This window comes from Cervus canadensis, chromosome 6, assembly GCF_019320065.1.
Source record: "Cervus canadensis isolate Bull #8, Minnesota chromosome 6, ASM1932006v1, whole genome shotgun sequence".
In the NCBI taxonomy this organism is placed as follows: Eukaryota; Metazoa; Chordata; class Mammalia; order Artiodactyla; family Cervidae; genus Cervus; species Cervus canadensis.
Window position 1 is genome coordinate 13,967,290 of NC_057391.1, and position 22,901 is coordinate 13,990,190.

The following is a 22,901-nucleotide window of genomic DNA, read 5'->3' on the forward strand; positions in this document are numbered from 1 at the left end:
TTAATCGTGTTAATTACTCAGTCGTGTCCGACTCTTTGCAACCCCATGGACTGTAGCCTGCCAGGCTCCTCAGTCCATAGAACTCTCCAGGCAAGAATATTGGAGTGGGTTGCCATTTCCTTCTCCAGGAAGGAAATGTACTTGTTTGCTTTTTGTAATTTAAGTATTTGTTAGAAATTAGCCAATGACTTATAGCTGGTTTCCCTCTGATCACTATTCATGGCAAAAATGCTTGGATATTGGGCTCACTTGCCACCACCTTCACCACATGAATTCTCTTAATCCTTATCAGAAGGAAATTCCATTTCTTCCTGCAGGAAAGTAAACATAATAGTTTGTAAGATTGAGTTCTCTTCAGCAGTGTATTTCAAGAGTATAAATCAGTATTTACCCAAATGCCTGGAATTTCTAGATTGTCTGTTGTAAATATAAAATCAGTTACGGGTAAATGTTACTAAATGTCTAATATTTACACTAGATAATTACAGTCTTTGGAACCTTTTCTGAGCTTATGAATATAGGTTGCTACTCAGATTTTAATATTTTGCCCTTCTACTTCATTTACGAAAGGATAGTGTAGAATGACTTTGAAAATGACTTAAACTATATCTGAATACAAGTATACAACTAATAGTAATGTATGATGACAAATAAGGTGGCTAACATTTATAAACAAGAAAAAAAGTTCATGGTAAATACTTAATGCTTATATTTACTGGAGAAAATACACAGTTAAGAAAACAATTAAGTGTACAGTCATTGTGTTTCAGTCTGTGCTATCAGATAGTGACTGAAAGATTATTTAAAATAATTTCCCTTTCTAGTGTATAGTTGTGTAACTGGAAACTTCTAGCTACTTTTATGCAAGAACTCTTTTTTAATATATATGCAAGAATTTTTACACAGGAAAACTAGTAGAAAATCAGCTGTTTGGAGGTATTAGAACTAATTAAGAGTTCAGCATGAGAGTGAATTAAAAAGTTATTGTGAAAAAAAATCAGTATTCTTACTACAAGTGATACCAAAAAATCCACCTAAAACTGGCAGAAATGTAAAAATGAATACATTAGTTTATATAACCAAAGAAGAAGAGGCTTGATGCTCAGCTCAATGACATCAACGTGATCCTTTTCTTAACCCTCTTCTTCCCTTATCAGCTTCTACCCCCATTGCCTTGCTCCTCATTACGGCAAAATTCCATGAACAAGTTTTCTGTAGTCTCTGTCTCCAATTCCTCATTTTCCATTCTCCTGTAAGTTCACTCCAGTAATGCTTTTGTTCCAATCACTCCCTGAAACTTTCTTTATCAGGAAGATTTTGATGCCAAAGCCCATTCTCAGTCCCCAGCTTACTTGATCTATTAGCAGCATTTGACTCAGTTAATCAAGTTCTCCTGCTTGCAGCACTTTCGTCACTGAACAGAGTAGTCTAGGACACAACTCTCTTTCTTGGTTTTCCTTTTGTCTTGCTGGTCATTTCTTCTTACATGTATTTTCTTTTTCTTTAACTTTTTTTAATTGGAGTATAGTTGGTTTACAGTGCTGTGCTAGTTTCTGCTGCATGGCAGAGTGAATCAGCCATATGTATGTACATCTATTCACTCTCTTCTAGATGCCGTTCCCCTGTGGGTCACTGCAGAGTAACGAGTAGAGTTCTGTGCTCCCGTAGGTTCTTACTAGTCATCTTTGTCTGCAGTAGTGTATATGTCAGTCCCAGTCTCTCAGTTTATCCCCTCCTCCCCCTCCCCCTTCCATTTGGTAACCTCAAGTTTGTTTTCTGTACCTGGGACTCCATTTACGCTTTGTAAATAGGTTCATTTGTACCTTTTTTTTTTTTTACATTCCACATATAAGCGACATCATTTATTTGTCTTTCTCTCTCTTCACGTATTAGTATGATAATCTCTAGTTCCATCCATGTTGTTGCAAGTGGCATTATTTGATTCATTTTTACGGCTGATGTATATTCTGTTGTGTATTTGTACCACATCATCTTTATCCATACTCTGTTGACTTAGGTTGCTTCCATGTCTTGGCTATTGTAAATAGGACTGCAGTGAACATTGGGATGCTTGTATCTTCTTAAATTATGGTTTTCTGTGGATTTATGCCTATGAGTAGGATTGCTGGATCATATGGTGTGCTTAGGCATTCAGTTGTGTCTGACTCTGCGATCCCATGGATGGTAGCCTACCAGGCCCTTCTGTCCATGAGGATTTTCTAGGCATGAATACTGGATTGGGTTGCCATGCCCTCCTCCAGGGCATCTTCCCAACCCAGGGATCGAACCCAGATCTCCTGCTTTGCAGGTGGATTCTTTATCATCTGAGCCATCAGGGAAGCCCATAGGATCCACCAGGGATCATATGGTAGCTCTGTTTTTAGATTTTTAAGGAACCTCCATACTGTTCTGCATAGTGGATGCACCAATTCACATTCCCACCAACAGTGTAGGAGGGTTCCTTTTCTCCATACCCTCTCCAGCATTTATTGTTTGTAGATTTTTTGATGATAGCCATTCTAACCTGTGTGAGGCGATACCTCGGTGTAGTTTTGATTTGCCCTTCTCTAGTAGTTAGTGGTATTGAACATCTTATGCCTCTTGGCCATCTGTATGTCTTCTATACTTTTCTTATCCCAGACCTCTTTGCTATCTACACTTACTTGATAATTCTATCTAGTCTCAAGGCTTTAAATAGTAACTGAACATTAATGATTCTAAGTTTGTATCTGTAGCCAAGTTTTCTCTGAGTTTCAGAGTCTTATCCAACTGCCCATATAAAATTACTATTCAGGTGTCTGTCTCAACCTTAATATGTCCAGCAGTGATTTTTTGTTCTTTCTTTTAAAACAAATTTGATCCACAGTCATCTTGGTTAAGGACACCTTCCATCTGCCTAGATGCTCAGGCTAAAATCTTTAGAGTCATCCTGGATTCTTCTTTTTCATTATAGTGTAAGTAAGTGAAAGTCATTCAGTTGTGTCTGACCCTTTGTGACCCCATGGACTATTTAGTCCATGGAATTCTCCATGCCAGAGTACTGGAGTGGGTAGCCTTTCCCTTCTCCAGGGGATCTTCCCAACCCAGGAATTGAACCAGGGTCTCCTGCATCGCAGGCAAATTCTTTTCCAGCTGAACTACCAGGGAAGTAAACTCCAAAATCCTTATGATCTAGTCCCCTCTTCATTACCCATCCGGTATCATCACTTACTAGTATTCTGTTTAATTTGGCTCTAACTACAGTGACTTTCCTGCTATTCTTCAGGTGCACTGTATGCTCTTATCCTGGGCCTTGGCATGGGTGTTTTTTTAACTTGGAATGCTGTTACCAAGATATTCACATGGCTGTCTCCTTCAGTTCCTTTAAGCCAAATTACTAATATTTTAAAATGACTTACCCAGAGTACCCTATTTAAAAGTCCATCTCATTCTTTCTAATCCCTGTTACCCTGTCCTATTTTTTCATAATGTTTACCACTTTTTGACATACTTCATTATGATGTCATTTATTATCTTTCTTTTCCTTTAGAATATAAGTGCCATAAGGGCCGAGGTGTTGGTTTCTTCTTCCTTAATTATCCCAGGCACCTAGCATAATGTCTTATACATGTTAGATGCTCAATAAATACTTGTTGAACGAATGTTTGTGTAACAAATCTGTTTCATGTTACTTTGTGACTTTTGCTTCCTTGCTGTTGGTCTCATTTTTTTTAGTCATTTTTTAGTCATTATGTAGTTCCCAGCAGTTCCTGGAATCCTTCCAGATTCAAATCTAGCCCAAAAGAGAAATAGTCTTTGTCCCAGTATTCCCAGGAAAAAGTCGTGAGGTTCACTATGATTTAACTACTTTAAATGCCATGTCCCACCCTTGACCGATCAACCTTGCAGAGGAATGCAGTGTACTTTCAGCCTAGACTTTGATCATATGCTCCATTCTGAGACTGGAAGAAAGTCACAAATGAAAATATCTGTTGGGGGAATGGAAGCTGCTGAATACAAGAAATGTCTACTAGCTTTTCTACCACTGTTTTACAAAATGTGATTGTTAGATACTGGTTCCATGGCATGTCAGTTGGTGTTCTGTGACTATCTCCCATTAATTTTGAAAACTTAAATTTTGTAAAACTTTGTTATTGCAGAATTTCTTGGAGTTTTAAATATAATATTGTACTCTATGAATCTCTAAGTAGGATATGTTTTATGGAACAATTCCCAAAATTCTTTGAACATGGAACCCTTTTCCCTCAAGAACAGCTCATGGTATATTCTCATGGCCCACACAAGGAGAAATATTGTTATGTTTGCTAAGAACTAGTTAGGAAAAAAAAAAAAAACTAGTTAGAAAATTGAAGCAAAATCTCATGCAACAACAGCAAAAAAAGAAAAATATGAAGGAATACTCATCAAATTTACAGGATTTGTTAGAAGAAAAAAAGTTTATGACTCCACAGACTTTGTAAAGAAAAACACAGTCCTTTGAAAGATGTCTGTTCTCAATAAATTTAGTGTAGTTGTACTTATAAATCCAATTTAATAGAGAAGGGAGTGAAGGGAAGAGAAAGAGTGCTTTATCAAATGACTTTCAGAGTTCCTTTGTGTTGTAGTTTTTTGATTGCAGGAAAGGGTAGTACCTCAGGCCACCTCAGAAAGGTTTATTGTGAGGCTATATAAGAATTAAAACCCAGAATTAGAAAGTTAATGATTATGTACTTTGTCTGGTTATGTATATTCTCTCCCTCTGTGGCACCTCTTTTTCTAAGCATCTATTTTGTTTGCCTCTGACTGCAGGTCGCTTTTGGAGACTTTCTGTGTCCACACTCCAAATCCTGAAAGAAGCTAGTTTGAATTGATTTTAGTTAATATGTTGCTAATGGATGAATTCCTTCAGGCATAGTCATTTTATGGTTTGCCAGTGGATATGCTACTGGATAGGCTACCCCTGGGAAAATTATGCTCCCTGTTGCTGACGGTGACTGTCCAGTTTAGAAAACAGCCTAGAGCTGCTTTCCTGGTAGGAGGCATATGGGCTGGGAAGGTTCAGCTAGGAGAGAAAGTCGGTTGTGGTAGGTAACATGACTGAAATGTCTAGTATAATTTAGAAGAAATAAGAATAAAGGAATTCTGAAAAAGAGGCGTATGGTATACAACATTAAAAATATACTGCCTATAGGAATGGCTGTTGCTGCTGCTGCTAAGTCGCTTCAGCCGTGTCCGACTCTGTGCGACCCCATAGACGGCAGCCCACCAGGCTCCCCCGTCCCTGGGATTCTCCAGGCAAGAGCACTGGAGTGGGTTGCCATTTCCTTCTCCACTGTGTGAAAGTGAAAAGTGAAAGTGAAGTCACTCAGTCGTGTCCAACTCAGCGACCCCTTGGACTGCATGCAGCCTGCCAGGCTCCTCCGTCCATGGGATTCTCCAGGCAAGAGCACTGGAGTGGGTTGCCATTGCCTTCTCCTATAGGAATGGCAAAGGTATAGTAATTAAAGCTGTGGAACTGATGCTGGAATAAGCAGTTAATGAAGTAGAAATATAATTTTAAAACGACATAAAAGTGAAATTTCTAATTAGTAGCATAAATTGGATATTAAATTGTTAAGAATTACCTAATAAACCGCTAAAAGTAAAATTCCTACCTCCCAACTTGTCAGAATAATATAAAAATGGTTTAAAGGTTTAAATGCTTAAAAATGAAACTGTAGTGAGGTCAGAGAGGAGTATAGGTTGCATTTAAATAAATGAATAAATATGCATTACGTGGCATAAAAATATTTAAATAATATTGGAGTTAGGAAGGAGTTTTTCTTCAGGAAAAAAAGCATTAATTGTGAGGACTCAAAATTTTTTTTATTACATTAAATGGCAAAATAAACCAAGGGAAAATATTTACTATGTATGATCATATTATAATCTTTGATATATGAAAGACTGTTATAAATAATTTGTGTGTGGACAGAAGTGCTTAATTTTACCCAGCCATCAGACAGTGTTACCCTAATTCATACACGCCGGATGACTGTTTAATCTTATTCTCTCACAACACACTATTTTCTCTCACACAGCTATTCTTCCACTCTCTTTGCTGATGATTTCACTTGTTATTTCTTCTTTACCAGGAAAAAGGAACCAGTCAAAAATTAACTTCTAAAAGTTCCCACCATCACAAGTAACTTATACGCACCCACCCGCATCTCTGCGCATATGCTATATGTGATTTTTGTGTGACTCTGGGTGAATTCTTTGATCTCTGAACTAAGACCAATCTTGATACTTGTCCTCTAGATCCCATTCGCTTCCTTATTCAAGGACATTGCTTATTAATTCTTCCTTCTCTCTCCTATGTCATCAGTTTTGTTTTGTTTTGTTTTTTGCCTATATACTAGATCATTCCTTTAATATACAATTTTGTGCAAACTTTCCCATCTTAAAAAACAAACTGCTGTTCTCCTAATTTCCCTCCCGCTATACCCCCATTTTCTTTTCCTTCACCATAAAATTCCTTGCCAGCAGTGTTTCAATTCACTGTCTCTTGATTTCTTTCCTCCCTTTTCTGTCATGAATCCTTTCCAAGTAGATTTTCACTTAACCCATGCCAAAAAAACCACTGTTTACCTAGGTCATCAGTGACCGTTATGACACTAAAAGCAAATCCTTTCTCAGTTTTGAGGCAGCGAAAGAGTGGCTCATAACATAAAGCCAAAAAGGGTATGAAAAGTAGTCAGCTTAGAGTAGCCAAAGAAATGCAAATTTAAGACAATAAGATGTTTTTCATCCAGTGCCCAGTGTTGGCAGGGAACTCTCATATACCACTTACTTATGCAAGTGAACAGCATTTCTGGAAGCAGTTTGGGCAGTTGTACAAAAGCTTTAAAAATATGTATATCCTTTGACCCACCCCTTCCTTTTCTAAGAGAGTATGTCCTAAGGAAATAAAGATCACACAAATGTGTATACACACTTGCCATGGAAGAGGAAAGGATCATCAAGGAGTAGTTTCCAAAAGGAAAAAATTGAAAACAACCTGAAGGGGAAAATTGAAAACAACCTAAATATCCTAACAATGGGTGATTGGTTAAATTATCACATATCTGTGTAATAGAATACCTTGCAGCCACTTAAAATGGTGACAGAAGTAGGTTTGTTGACCTGGAAAGATTTTTATTATACCTTTTTAACTGCGAGAAGTATTTAGAGCAATTTTTATGGGAAACATTGTGTATATTACACTCTTGAATGTACATACACACAACAATGAAATGCTTGTTGTTCTTATTCAGTTGCCCAGTCATGTGCAATTCTTCGTCACCCCATGGACTGCAGCATGCCAGCCTTCCCTGTCCCCCGCTGTCTCCCGGAGTTTGCCCAAGTTCATGTCCATTGAATCAGTGATGCCATCCAACCATCTCATCCTCTGTTGCCCCCTTCTTCTCCCTTCAGTCTTTTCCAGTATCAGGGTCTTTTCCAATGAGTCAAGTGTTCGCATCAGGTATTGGAGCTTCAGATTCAGCATCAGAATGCTTGGAAGAATGTATTCCAAATGTATTTTAGCTATCAAGTAGCAGAATTTTGTTTTTTTCTAAGCTTAGATTGGTTGTATTCCCAACATCAGACAAAGAAGAAAATGAAAAATTTTTGCAAAAAGAAAAAAACCCACCTTTCCAATTATAGTCTTCTTCCTTTTTCTGTTTTTGCATTTAAACATTGAGCATCAAACTTGGTTCATAGCTGGCTGGCTTGGTTTGACCCAGTCTTTTTTCTTAACCCCAGTGGACTTAAATAGCCCGATGGCCTGTCAGCTGTGAAAGACTAGATAGGCCAGATATAATATTTACCATAATTTTAGTTCTAAAGTTATTCAGGGGTCTCTATAGGCTCATTGGATCTAAGTCTTTCAGGAGACCAGCTAACTAATTCAGTAAACTATCTGAGAAATTATAAAGACAAATAGGACAGGCAGAGTTAAATTCCAGAGGAGAAAGATGATGAAAAGTATAGTAAGCTTACTGAAAATGAATTTATTAGGAACCTACAATTAGGATGTGATAAAATGAAACCAAAGGGTTTTATAGAGCTAGAGTCCATTAGAATTGCACGTTCCAATGTTCTTTCCCACTTATTAGTACTTTTTGTTCTATATAAGTAGAAAAATTCATGTCTAGCTTTTGTTGTCCCCCCTAAAGAACTTTAGTCAGATTTTGTTGTGAAATACTTGCCACCCTAGAATTCTTAAAATCTTGCAATAGAACATCATAGCTGTATGTTTAATGCATATGTATGATATTATACTGGTTTCTGTGTAAGATAAAACATTATTATAAAAGCAATACATACTCAATATGGAAAAAATTTTAAGTTACAAAGTAATCAGTTTTGCTGCCTCTTTTGATCTTTCAATGCATATATATATATTTATCTATATATAAATTCTCCTTATGCTGTACATTTCAAGTTTATATCTTGCTTTTTTTACCTTAATATTTTATGACTGTGTTCTTAGGTCTTTATATTTTGTTTGCTTAAAGTATTTCCCGTATCAAAGCTAGATAGTAAATTTGTTGATGATTTGTTATAGGCCTTTTATTGGGGAACAGATTTTTGCAATCTTATGTTTTAATGGTAGTTAGCAGCCTAATGATGAAATTATGTAATTTCAGATATCTTTTAAAAAATTACCTAGTTGTCCAGGTTTTTGTTTTTTTAAGTAAACCAATATGCTCATTAAAGATTTTATGACTGATGTTTGTAGATAGGAACTTTAGTTTCACTTTCCCCAAGACAGCAAGAAATATTCTGTAACAGAAAGATAACTATTTTTAGCTTTTCTTTCTGCTGGTGAGGTGGAATAATGAATATTTTTAGAGCAGTTGAAAGTACAACCACTTAGATTAGCTCAGTGTTTCTATCATCAGAATCTCAATAACTTTGTTTATTTTATGTATCTAGGTTTTACCTTCCGTGTGTTTAGTTTATGTAAATTGCCACATGATTCTTCTTTCTGTTTTTAGTCTAGTTCATCTTTCTATGGAACAATGTTTTATACTTTAAAAAATGAAGTTTCTAAAACCTTAACTTTTTCTCTGCACACTTTATATATTGAATGATAATTAAATTCTGGTTATTATGAGCAATGCTTTTCTTTCTTACAATTGAAACAGAAATTAATACTTATGGGGAGATTATTGAAAATCTTTTCTTTTGAGTACAGTATGCCCTTAATATTCTCAAGAGAAATCCTCCACAACCTTTGTAGGTAACTCCACTAGGACATTTCATCCTAAATCGGTGTATAGAAAAGGTGGAAATCTGAATGCCTCTTTTTACCCTCTAAAGAGCTACTGACAAGTATACAACGATTTAGGCCACATTGAGAGACTGAATTATTACCCAGGACACTCATCCTACATCCTGAAAATGCTCATATTAACACTCTTAGAAAGATTTCAAGTTATATTATAGAACTTTGGAGGTCTTTAAGATTGCTTATAATAATTCAAAACAGAATGATAATTAGTTCAGAAATCTAAGATATTAATTTCCTATTGCAGTTATGAAAACAAACATCTCATATTTAAGTATTAAAATGAGTAACCATTCATACCTGAATTTGTTACAATCACATTCCACTGAAACAGGTCCAGCCAAGATCGTCTATGACTTGCTAGTTATTAAGTCTAGTTCTCAATTCTTATCCTGACTTCTGAGCATTTAACATTATCACTTTGAAATTCTGTCTTCCTTTGATATCAAGGACAACATTTCCTTCTGTTTTTCTTTCTGAATTTCTGAGTATTTATTCCTTCCTTGACTTGAGCCTTAAATTTGGTACAGATTCTCCAGGGCTCTGTTGTTCATCCCCCCTCACCATCTGCCCTTTTTTTGCGTGTGGGTGTGGGTGTGCACCATTTTGCTTTACATACTATTTTTTTAAACAACTTTATCCAAGTATCCTTGACATTCCATAAACTACACATACTTGAAAGGTACAATATAATACATTTTGAATATGTGAAATTACCACCATAATAAAAATAATGAACATATCTGTCACTCCCCAAAGTTTCCTCATCCCATTAGTAATTCCTCCCTGCTGCCCCTTCCATTCCCACCCAGCTCCTAGATTAGATGTTTTTTGTCACTATAGATCCATTTGCATTTTCTAAAATTTTATAAATGGTATCATGAAATATATAATCTTTTTTTTTTTTTGAAGTGGGGAGTGAGGTCTGATTTTTTTTTATTTAAGATTATATTCTAAGGTTTATCTATGTTGTATTGATAGTTTATTGCTTTTTATTGCTGAGTGATGTTTCATTGTATGGATATAACACTATTTATTCATTCACCCATTGATAGATATTTGAGTTGTTTCCAGTTTTTGGCTGGTGAGGACAAAGCTGCTATAAAAATTTGGGCTAAAATGATTATATGCTTATAGTTTTCTTGGATAAATTACTTAGGAATGGAATGAGTGGGTTAGTGGATATAGGTTTAACTTAGTAAGCAACTGCTAAACTTTTTTTAAAAGAATTAGGTCATTGTACATTCTTACCTACAGCATATGAACTTTGCAGTTGCTCTCCATCCTTGTCAGCACTTGACATTATCATTTGAAAGATTTTTGGGCATTCTGATAGGTGTGTATCTCATTGTGGTTTTAATTTGCATTTCCCACAGACTAAGGATGTTGAACATCTTTTAATGTGCTTTTTTGTCATCCATATATTTATCTTCTTTGGTGAGGCGTCTGTTTAGATCTTTTGCACATTGTGAATTTTGTTATGTTGTTTGCTTTTTTGTTGGTGACTTTATGTAGAGTTCTTTATATATATTCTGGCTGCAAGTCTTAATGGATATGTGAGTTTTAAATATTTTCTCCCAGTCTGTGGTGTCTCTTTTCATTTTTTTTTTTTTAACAGTGTCTTTCCAAGAGCATGAGTTCTTAATTTTCATTAAGTTCAGTGCATCAATTAAAAAAAACATTGTGCTTTGGGATTGTATCTCTAAAGAAATCTGTACTCTTAACTTGCCCCTGGACTGGGAGTTTGGGATTAGCAGCTGCAAACTATTATACATAGAATGGCTTTAAAAAAAAGGTCTTACTGAATAACACAGGGAATAAAGTATCCTGTGATAAACCATAAGGGAAAAGAATATGAAAAATATGTGCATATATATATAACTAAATCATTTCGCTGTACAGCCAAAATTAAAACAACATGTAAATCAACTACAATAAAATACAGTTTTAAAAATAGAAGTCTTTACCTAACCCAAGATCACAAAGAATTTTCTTTTATGTGTTCTTCTAGGTATTTTGTAGTTTTAGGTTTTTCATTTAGGTCTAGGACCTATTAATCTTTTTATTGTAATAACATTGGACCTTCCCAGGTGGTACAGAGGTAAAGAAATCCATCTGCCAATGCATGAGACACAAGAAATGCAGGTTGGATCCCTGGGTTGGGATGATCCCCTGGAATAGGAAATAGCAACCCATTCCAATATTCTTGCCTGGAAAATTCCATGGACGGAGGAGACTGGTGGACTGCAGTCCATGGGGTCGCCAAGATTAGGACACAACTGAGCACACACAATATATATAATATAAATTAAATTTGTCATTTTATCATTTTTAAAGTGTATAATTCAGTGTGTTTCATTATATTTACGATGTTGTTCAATGATTATAACTACATTTCCAAATGTATATCACCCCAGGCAGTAATTTTGTAGCCATTGAGCAGTAATTTCCCATTCCTCCTTCCCTACAGCCACTAGGAACCCCTAATCTACTTTGGATCTCTGTGAATTTGCCTGATCTAGATACATAAGTGGAATCATATAATATTTACCCTTTTGTGTCTGCCTTATTTCAACTTAGTATTTTCATGGTTCGTCCATGTCGTAGCATGTGTCAGAAGTTTATCCTTTTAATGGCTGAATAATACATTCTGTGGCATAGATAAAGCACGTTTTGTTTATCCATTCATCTGTTGATGGACACCGTTTCACCTTGTGGCTATTGTGAATGAAGCTGTCATGGACGTTGGCAACCGGTTACCTGCCTGAGCCCGTGCCTTCCTTTCTTCGCTGTGTGTGTTTACATCTGAAAGGGGGTCACTGAGTCTTACTGATGGTTCTGTGTTTCACTCTTGGGGGAGCCGCCAACTTGTTTTCCACAGCATCTGCATCCGTGTATGAGGGGTTCCAGTTTTTCTGTATCCTCACCAACTCTTGGGATTTTCTGTTTTGTTTTTAATTATAGCCATCCTAGTCAGTTTGAAGTGGTTCTGGTTTTGTGTACAGTAAGTCCCCTACATATGAACCTTCAAGTTGTGAACTTTCAAAGATGAGAATGTGCATTTGCATGTCCAGTCATGTAAGTTAGTTCACGTGTCTGGCATACATTGTCAAGTGCATGCTTCCTCTACAAATTGTTCTGTTTTTGTGTACTTTACTGTATAGAATACAGTAGTACGTATCTTTATATCAAGCCTAGGATGTCCAGAAGCAAGTGTAAAAGCAGTGGTGATGTAGCTGATACTGCTCAGAAGTACCAAGTGATAACAAGGTAAACAAAAATGAAAATAATTGAGAGGGCAATGAGGTGAAAAGATGGTAGATGTTGCTTGTTTCTATAACATGAATCATTCAAGCATAGGCCCAATTCTAAAGAACATGGAGAAGATCATGGAACATGTGAAGTCTGCTGTGCTGGTGATGTTGACAATAATATTGAAGAAGCGTGGAAAAGTAGTGGAGGAGATAGAGAAACTTCTCAGTGTGTGAATGCAGGATCAGCCTCAGCACTGAGTTCCAGCTCAGCTTGATGCCGACTCAAGAGAAAGCTGAAAGTCGTTATGAAGACTTGAAGTAAAAACATGGTGAGAAATCAGAGGGTGCATCTTTTAATGCCATCCATGGCTGGGAAGGACAGGGAACCCTGGCGTGCTGCAGTCCATGGGGTTGCAGAGATTTGGACATGACTTAGCAACTGAACAACATGGCTGATTTCACCAGTTCAAGGCTAGAGCCAGCCTTCACAACGTAAAAGTAAGTGGCAAGGCAACCACTGCAGATACGGAAGCTGCCTGGGAATTTCCTGAAACTCTTCAAGCTATTATTGATGAAGGCGAGTATTTACCTGAGCAGGTTTTTGTTTTAAGGTGGATGAGATCTCACACACTAGTAAAGTAATGCTTAAAATTCTCCAAGCCAGGCTTCAGCAATATGTGAACTGTGAACTTCCAGATGTTCAAGCTGGGTTTAGAAAAGGCATAGGAACCAGAGATCAAATTGCCAACTTCCGCTGGATCATGAAAAGAACAAGAGAGTTCCAGAAAAACGTCTGTTTCTGCTTTATTGACTATGTCAAAGCCTTCGACTGTGTGGATCACAATAAACGGTGGAAAATTCTGAAAGAGATGGGAATACCAGACCACCTGACCTGCCTCTTGAGAAATCTGTATGCAGGTCAGGAAGCAACAGTTAGAACTGGACATGGAAAACCAGACTGGTTCCAAATAGGAAAAAGGAGTACGTCAAGGCTGTGTATTGTCACCCTGCTTATTTAACTTATATGCAGAGTACATCACGAGAAACACTGGGCTGGAGGAAGCACAAGCTAGAATCAAGATTGCCAGGAGAAATATCAATAACCTTAGATGACACCACCCTTATGGCAGAAAGTGAAGAGGAACTAAAGAGCCTCTTGATGAAAGTGAAAGAGAAGAGTGAAAAAGTTGGCTTAAAGCTCAACATTCAGAAAACTAAGATCATGGCATCCAGTCCCATCACTTCATGGCAAATAGATGGGGAAACAGTGGCCTGACTTTATTTTTCTGGGCTCCAAAATCACTGCAAATGGTGATTGTAGTCATGAAATTAAAAGATGCCTACTCCTTGGAAGGAAAGTTATGACCAACCTAGATAGCACATTGAGAAGTAGAGACATTAATTTGTCAAAAAAGTTCCGTCTAGTCAAGGCTATGGTTTTTCCAGTAGTCATGTATGGATGTGAGAGTTGGACTATAAAGAAAACTGAGTGCAGAAGAATTGATGCTTTTGAACTGTGGTGTTGAAGAAGACTCTTGAGAGTCCCTTGGCCTGCAAGGAGATCCAACCAGTCCATCCTAAAGGAGATCAGTGCTGGGTGTTCATTGGAAGGACTGATGTTGAAGCTGAAACTCCAATTCTTTGGCCACCTGATGTGAAGAGCTGACTCATTTGAAAAGACCCTGATGCTGGAAAGGATTGAGGGCAGGAGGAGAAGGGGACGACAGAGGATGAGATGGTTGGATGGCATCACTGAGTCAATGGACATGGGTTTGGGTGGACTCCGGGAGTTGGTGATGGACAGGGAGGCCTGGCGTGCTGCGATTCATAGGGTTGCAAAGAGTCACACATGACTGAGCGAATGACTGAACTGAACTGAACTGAGACAGGACTGTACTGGAAGAGGATCCAGACCAAAGTTACATCAATAAGTAGAAAAAGTTGATGCCATGCTATATAGCAGGAAAGGATAGGCTAACTCTTGTTTGGTGGCAATGGTTCCAGCTATATGAAGCTGAAGCCTTTCTTGGTTTATCATTCAGAGAACCCAAGAACCCTTAAAAACATAGCCAAGGACTCTCTTCCTGTTGTATGGAAGAGTAACCCCAAAGCCTGTGTTGCACAGCCCATTTTCCAGGACTGGTTTTTCCACCACTTTATCCTGGAGGTAGAGAAATATTGCCTGGAGAAGGATGTCCCATTCAACATTCTTTTGCTGCTCAACAGTGCTCCAGGCCCTTTTAATGGACGAGTTTCATGCCAACGTCAAAGTAGTGCATCTGCCACCAAGTACTACGTCTCTCAGCATGGACCAGGGACTTATAGCGACTTTCAAAAATACTATTTGTGTCACACTTTTCGTCAGGCAATAAAGGCGAGTGATGAATCAGGAACAGTCTTGCAACAATTTTGGAAGGACTATAACATCTATAAGGCTATAAACACCATTGACTTTGTGCGGCCTGAGGTTTCAGCTGTCATCATGAATGGAGTTTGGAAGAACCTTTTCCCACAGTTTGTTCATGATTTTCATGGATTTGAGAAGGTGGATGCAGAGTTCAAAGAGGTTGTCAGCAACTTAGTAACCCTCAGGGATAAGCTGGAGCTAGCTGTATTCCTTTTGTGTGGTCTATGACGTTTCTCTTCAGTCAGCCAGTGATCTGACAGAGATTTCTGCAAATAGCCAATAACCCTCTCATCCTGCCCCCTCCTAAGGTGTGTAAAGTGTGTACATCTGTTTAAGTCTTGTAATAGATGGCAGGTCACAGTCCCTACAGCTATAGTAGGGCCGAGGAATAGGGGATGATTGCTAGATCTCTCACAAACCCCTCTCAACATATTCAATAGTCTCTTCATCAAGCATTCCTCCTGGTTGGTTTAAAGTTCTGAAATCATTAATTTTGATCTTTTTTTTTTTTTTTAAATTTCTCCAGCTTAATGGTTGTTTTGGAGGAGGGAATAACTCCTGGAGCTTCCTACTCTACCATTTTCTCTGTTGTTACTTATGATCTACTTTGTGTTAGTTTTTACGTATCATGTCCTATATGATTCAAAGCACTTTCCCCCCACTGCATGTGGTTATCCAGTTGTTCTGGCACCATTCCTTGAAAAGACTATTCTTTTTCAACTGAATTGCCTTTGTGCCTTTGTCAAAAATCAGTTGTTCATATATATGTGGGTATATTTCAAGATTCTCTACTCTGCTCCATAGATCTATTTTTTTTTTAATCTTGACACCAGCATCACTGTGTCTTAGTTACTGTATCTTTATGATAAGTTTTGAAATCAAGTGGTGTTAGTCCTCTTAACTTTGTTCTTGTTCAGAGTTGTTTTAACTCTTCTAGGTACTTTGCATTTCCATGTGAAGTTTAGAAGCACCTTGTCAATTTCTTTAAAAGAAAAAAAAACAGCAAAAACTAGCTAGGATTTTGATTGGATTACATTGAATCTGTAGATCAGTTTGAAACAGCTGGTATCTTAACAGCATTGAGTCTTCTGATCCATAAACACTGTCTCTTCATTTATTTTGGCCCTTAGTTTTTCTGAGCATTATTTATCATTTTTCATTGCACAGGTCTAGTGCCTCTTTTGTCGCATTTATCCCTAAATATTTCATTTTGAGGGTATGCTACTATAAATGTGTTTTTAAATTTTCAGTTTCTTACTGTTTGCTGCTAACTTACAGAAATAACACAGATTTTTGTATTTTATTGTTACCTTACTGAACTCACTTATTCTAATACCTTTTGATAGGTTTTATGAAATTTTCTACATAGATCATCATATTGTCTGTGGATAGATGATTTTAGTTACTTTCCAATCCTGATGTTTTTTATTACTTTTTCTTGCTTTATTGCACTGACAAGAATTGCCAGTACTTTGTTGAATAGAAGTGATAAAGTGATAAATGGATATCATTGCCTTGTTTTTAATTCTTTAGTCTTTCATCTTTAAGTATAATGTTGACTATAGATTTTTCATAGAAATCATTTCTTGGGTTGAGAAAGTTCACTTTTATACCTGGTTTGCTGAGAGTTTTTTTAAAAGTCAAGAATGTTGAATTTTCGTCAGATGCTTTTTCTGTATCTATTGAGATGACAATATGTTGTTTCTTTTTTCGTTTGTTAACCTAGTGACAGATGTTGAACCAACCCTGCATTCTTGGGATAAGTCTCTCTTGGTTGTGATATGTTACCCTTTTTAAAATATAGTCATAGTATAGTCATTTTTTATAGTCATATAGTCATTTTTTTAACTTTAATGTAATTGGATTTGATTTGCTGAAGTTGTGTCAAGAATGTTTGTATTTATGTTCATGAGAAGTAACAGTGGTAGTTTTCTTTCAATGTATTTGTCTTGTTTTGGTACTGAAGTAATACTCTCTTCGTGGAATGAGTTGAGAAATATTCTCTTTTTAATTTAGGGGCAAGAGTTTTTAAGTTGTCAGTTCTAGGCTGAAAGGTGTTCATGATATTCTTTTATATGTTTTTTATTATCTATAGACTCTGTAGTGATGTCACTTCATGTTTCTTATTCTTATTTGTGTCTTTTCTTATTTTCCTTAGTAGTCTTGCTAGAAGTTTATCAATTTTATTGATCTTCAAAAATAAACTAACTTCTGGTGTTGATTTTTCTCTATTTTTTTTTGTTGTTGTTACAGAGTATTCTGTTATATGAATGCTTACTCATTCTCCTATTGATTGATAGTTTGTGTAAGAATAATGGAAACTATGTGATTAATTTTTATGATAAAAATGCATTCGTGTGTGCTCAGTCATGTGTGACTTTTTGTGACCCCCACAGACTGTAGCCTGCCAGACTTCTCTGTCTGTGGGATTTTCCCAGTAATAATACCAGAGTGGGTTGCTATTCCTTCTCCAGGGGATCTTATTGCCAGGGATTGAACCTGTATCTCCTGCATTGGCAGGAGCCACTGAGCTCCACTGGGAATCCCATGATAAAAATGGTAAAACCTTAAGGATATGAATAAATGCACACAGGTACAGTACTCCAGGATAGAAAGATTAAAGATATAAAGATATCATCAGCTCTTAAAGTAAGTCATGGGTATAATTTTACTCAAAATACCATTGAACTTTGAGAATCATGACAAAAGGATTGAGAAGTTCATCTTGATAAAACATTTTGAGTTGATGTTAAAAATTCTGAAAAAAGAATAAATGGAGAGAAACCTAATAGAAGATATCAAAACATAGTGGAACTATAACAGTTAAAAAAAATAGGGTGCCAGCACAAGGATAAAGAAGACCAATGAGAAAATAGCCCGGAAATGGAACGTGTTGGATATACGGATTGAATATGTGATAAAGGAAGCACATATATCCATAAGGAAGAAAGATTATTTAATAAATAGTGTTAGTACAACTAAGCAATTTGGAGAAACAAAAATTTATACTTTAAAAAATATCACATATTAAAATATGTTCCAGATGGATTGATAATTACATGGAAACAAGTCAAAGAAATGAATTGTGTACTGAATGAACCTCAGGAGGGAAACAACACAAATTAACAAAGGAAGTGATTGACAGATAAGACTACGTAAAACTTAACTTTGAATTATCCAAAAATATTGCCAAAATGAAAAAATATAACAGACCAGGGGAAATATTTTCAGCAAATTTCCAAGGGTTAATGTTTTGTTTATATATGAAACTCTATGCAATTATAAAAATGGGCATAGGACAAGATTGGGCAGTTAACTAAATAGGAAGTTGAAAACAGGAAAAAAATTTTTGATACAATTTAAACTACTAAGGAGTTACACAGACCCACCCATTAAATTAACAGCAACTCCCAGGCAGGCCAGAGTAAAATGCAATAAGTAGATGCACAAATTGGTAATGGTCTTTATATATATATATATATATATAGTGTTATAAGCATTTGAAAACCACTCTTGCGATAAATCAAAATTCATTTTAAAAGATCTCCATACTTTTTGACCCAGAAAACCCACATCTGGGAATTGATCCAAAGAAAATAATAACAACGCCCCCCCCCTTTGAAAAAGCAAGCATATAAATCCTGTATACAGAGTTGTTTTCAAATAATGAAAACTTAGAGAAACCTAAATGGCTAATCAAGGGAGTAATTACAATTTTCATATATCCCATAGATAGAATACAATGCCATAATTAAATATGGTAATAGAGATTATAATTGAAAATGTGATAAGAGTAATTTTTTTAAAGCAAGCTTTCAAAGTATATGTGTAATTTAATTGGTAAGAAATATGTAGAAATGACAAACAGTTATGTTGAGGGTATAATGGGAAACTCTTTTCCTGTTTTCTGTGATCAAATATAATGCTAGTCTGTACTTAAAAGAAGTACAACACTTAGATCAGGGAAGCTAATAGACCTATGTTATGAGAAGAGCATGGGCTTTGGAAATGTGTAGATCTGAGTTCTAATTTGGGTTCTACTTACCTAGTATGAGGCCTTGACAGTTAACTACTTAGAACCTCAATTTCTGAATCTGAGATAAGATTTGTTTATGGTTGTTGTGTGGATTAATAATAGTATATTGCAGTTGTTTATAGAAATATTGTTCTTGTCATGTGACATCTGGAATAATGTCAGCTTAAAAGCAATCATAAATTTTAATGGCAAACAGCTAAGATTTATTTTTCACTTAGCTGCTTATTAGCTGTGAATTGATTGTGGCTCTGTTCTATGTTCTCTCCACTTTAGAATCAAGGTAGACTAGAAGGAAAGATGTTGAAACCCAAGGACAGTTCTTAAAGATCTGCTCTGAAGTGGTACACTTCCCACTCATATTTCATTGATCAAGGCAACAGTGACATTGTGTCATAATCCTCCTTGGGGAATGACTCAGTACAGAGGGGCAGCAGATATTTGGGAGAAATAATACATGCTATGACAAAGAGTGTGTTCAGTGCTGTCACTTTAGAAGTGTGATAGTCTGGCATATGTCTGGAGGAGAAAGATCAGAATGGTGAGTAATTCTGAAATCTTGCCTGCAATACAGTGGAAATAGTCAATGGAGAGAGGGGGGCACATTAATGCTGTCTAAAATATTTGAAGAATGGCTATAACTGGATATACTATATGACATCAATAGGTGGGAGTTACAGCATTATGTTTTGATTCTCCTGAATCAAAACACCCCACCCCAGTACTCTTGCCTGGAAAATCCCATGGACAGAGGAGCCTGGTAGGCTGCAGTCCCTGGGGTCGCTAAGAGTTGGGCACCACTGAGCGACTTCACTTTCACTTTTCACTTTCATGCATTGGAGAAGGAAATGACAACCCACTCCAGTGTTCTTGCCTGGAGAATCCCAGAGAAGGGGGAGCCTGGCGGGCTGCCGTCCATGGGGTCACACAGAGTCGGACACGGACTGAAGCAACTTAGCAGCAGCAAGGTCATAAGGAGAAAAGGAGACAGAAAAGGAAATTGGTGCTTTTTAAATATCTTACCTCATTTATATTTATATTTAAAATAATCCTATGAGGGTTTTTGTGTTTGTGTATGTTTAAGTATTGGAGAAAACAGTACCTAAGGTCACATGGCAAATAAGTGGTAAAACCTGTTTCAAATCCACATCTGTGTGATCTCATCTCTCTCCCACTATACTTGCTACTCTGTTGGGCTGCAAGCTTTCTTACAATTACACTGTACATCACTAGTCATCTTCTGCCTGACAAGGTAATGACCACTCTTCCCTCATCTCTAAAATGTTTCAAAGTATATAAATGGAAGAATTGAAAGGAATGTTGAATTCCTGAATTTGAATTTAAATCAGTGGTCTGCAAGCTCATTTGATCATTTGTACCCTTTCAGGAAAATAATTTAGCATATGCCATACAAGATTTGACATAAAATTTTAGATATTTTTGTGAATTAGATTTTATGGAAAATCTAAACTTTTAAAAACATATTTTACAGGTAAATATTTTTTCCTTTATCTCTGTGTACTGTCTTAGATGCTTATCCTCAACATTGGAGGTCATTGTTTTGGATGACTTGTAAGGCTTATTTTTCAGTATGAAGATTCCATGATTCTGTTTGACCTGAATTTGTCTGAAAGGAATAATGATAGCTTAATTAACTTTTAGAAAAAATTTTAAATGGTCTGTTACCTAAGACCAAAACTGTAAATTCACTGTCATTCATAACAAAATTAAACCTGAAAATCGAATAGTATGAAAGATGGTTTACCAGGTAACCAGTCTACTGTTAATATATATAAAAGAGGATATAAAGGGGTTACTGTTATGTAATAAACCTGATTTCTATGTGTGGCTCAAAAAGCAACCTCATTATTTTAGTTATATCTTTTCTAAGTCTGTGTGTGTATGTGTCCAAAACTTACTGTACTCATATATTCTAAAGGAATCTGAAATTTTGCCTAGAGAATAATATTATTTTTGATACTTGGGAACTTATTTTAGTACTGTTTTACAACAGAGCCAGAAATCTAAATCAGGCTGAGCCTACTGGACTAAAATTTTGAGAGAGACGTATCCTCTAAGTCAGAAACAAAGAAGTTGCTTTCATTGCCTGAAAGAGGAAACTGCTTTTCTACATTTTGGTCCTTGGTTATCTGCCTTTTGCCAAGTTGATATTTCATGATTAAGATAACTTTCTGGTTATCTTAACTGTTTCTTGGGGATAGAGTCTTTAAGAAAAAACTTTCCCAACATAGGCAAAACACTCTCTGACATAAATCACAGCAGGATTCTCTATGACCCACCTCCCAGAGTAGTGGAAATAAAAGCAAAAATAAACAAATGGGACCTAATTAAACTTAAAAGCATTTGCACAACAAAGGAAACTATAAGCAAGGTGAAAGACAGCCTTCAGAATGGGAGAAAATACTAGCAAACGAAGCAACTGACAAAGAATCTCAAAAATATACAAGCAGCTCACGCAGCTCAATTCCAGAAAAATAAACGACCCGATCAAAAAATGGGTCAAAGAAATAAACAGACATTTCTCCAAAGAAGACATACAGATGGCTAACAAACACATGAAATGATGCTCAACATCACTTATTATCAGAGAAATGCAAATCAAAACCACAGTGAGGTACCATCTCACGCCTGTCAGAATGGCAAGTACCATTTCACGCTGCAGAAAGTCTGCAAGAGTCTATCAAAAAGCCTACAAACAATAAATGCTGGAGAGGGTGTGGCGAAAAGGGGACCCTCTTACACTTTTGGTGGGAATGCAAACTAGTACAGCCACTCTGAAGAACAGTGTGGAGATTCCTTAAAAAACTGGAAACAGAACTGCCATACAACCCAGCAATGCCACTGCTGGGCATACACACCAAGGAAACCAGAATTGAAAGGGACACATGTACCCCAGTATTCATCACAGCACTGTTTACAATAGCTAGGACATGGAAGCAACCTAGATGCCCATTGACATTCATTGATGAATGGGTAAGAAAGCTGTGGTACATATACACAATGGAATATTAATCAGCAATTAAAAAGAATGAATTTGAATCAGTTCTAATGAGGTGGATGAAACTGGAGTGTATTATACAGAGTGAAGTAAGTCAGAAAAACACCAATACAGTATACTAACGCATATATATGGAATTTAGCTGAGGATGACCCTATATGCAAGACAGCAAAATAGACACAAATGTAAAGAACAAAGTTTTGGACTCTGTGGGAGACGGTGAGGGGGGGAATGATTTGAGAGAATAGCATTGAAACATGAATATTACCATATGTGAAATACATCGCCAGTCCAGATTCAATGCATGAGACAGGGCACTCAGGGCCGGTACACTGGGATGACCCTGAGGGATGGGATGGGGAGGGAGGTGGGAGAGGGGTTCAGGATGGGGGACACATGTACTCCTATGACTGATTCATGTCAATGTATGGCAAAAACCACTACAATATTGTAATTAGTCTCTGATTAAAATAAATTATTTAATTTTTAAGAAAAATAAAAAACTTTCCCAGATCACAGAAAGCAGAAATACAAATGTAGACTTGAAGAGATAACTCCTATATTGACTTGAAATTGTAGATCCAACAGTACTTTTTTGAATTCCTTTCTCATTTGTTCAGCTTTTTCGGACATTTGTGTTTGGTGGTAGTTTTGGAGGAAGTGTTGCTTGCAGGTAAGAAATAGCCAACTTCAACTACTTTTTCCGCACTAGTTTAAATGGCCCACAGGCTGGGAGTTCTTTGGTATTAAAAGTGATCCATTTGTTCTAGAAAATTATCCTGAAAAAGGAAAATTTAAATAATTTAATTTGCTATTCCTTCATTTTCAGTCTTTCCTTCATTCAACACTCATTTAGTGCTTCTTTGTGCAGAAATATAGCAAACAAGAAAGAT

General features: G+C 36.5%; 1 protein-coding gene across 2 annotated transcripts in view; it reads left to right on the forward strand.

Moving 5' to 3' along the window:
- Positions 1-22,901, forward strand: part of PIAS1 (protein inhibitor of activated STAT 1) — a 125,153-nt gene that overhangs the window by 54,467 nt on the left and 47,785 nt on the right. The gene's annotated exons all lie outside the window — the stretch shown is intronic.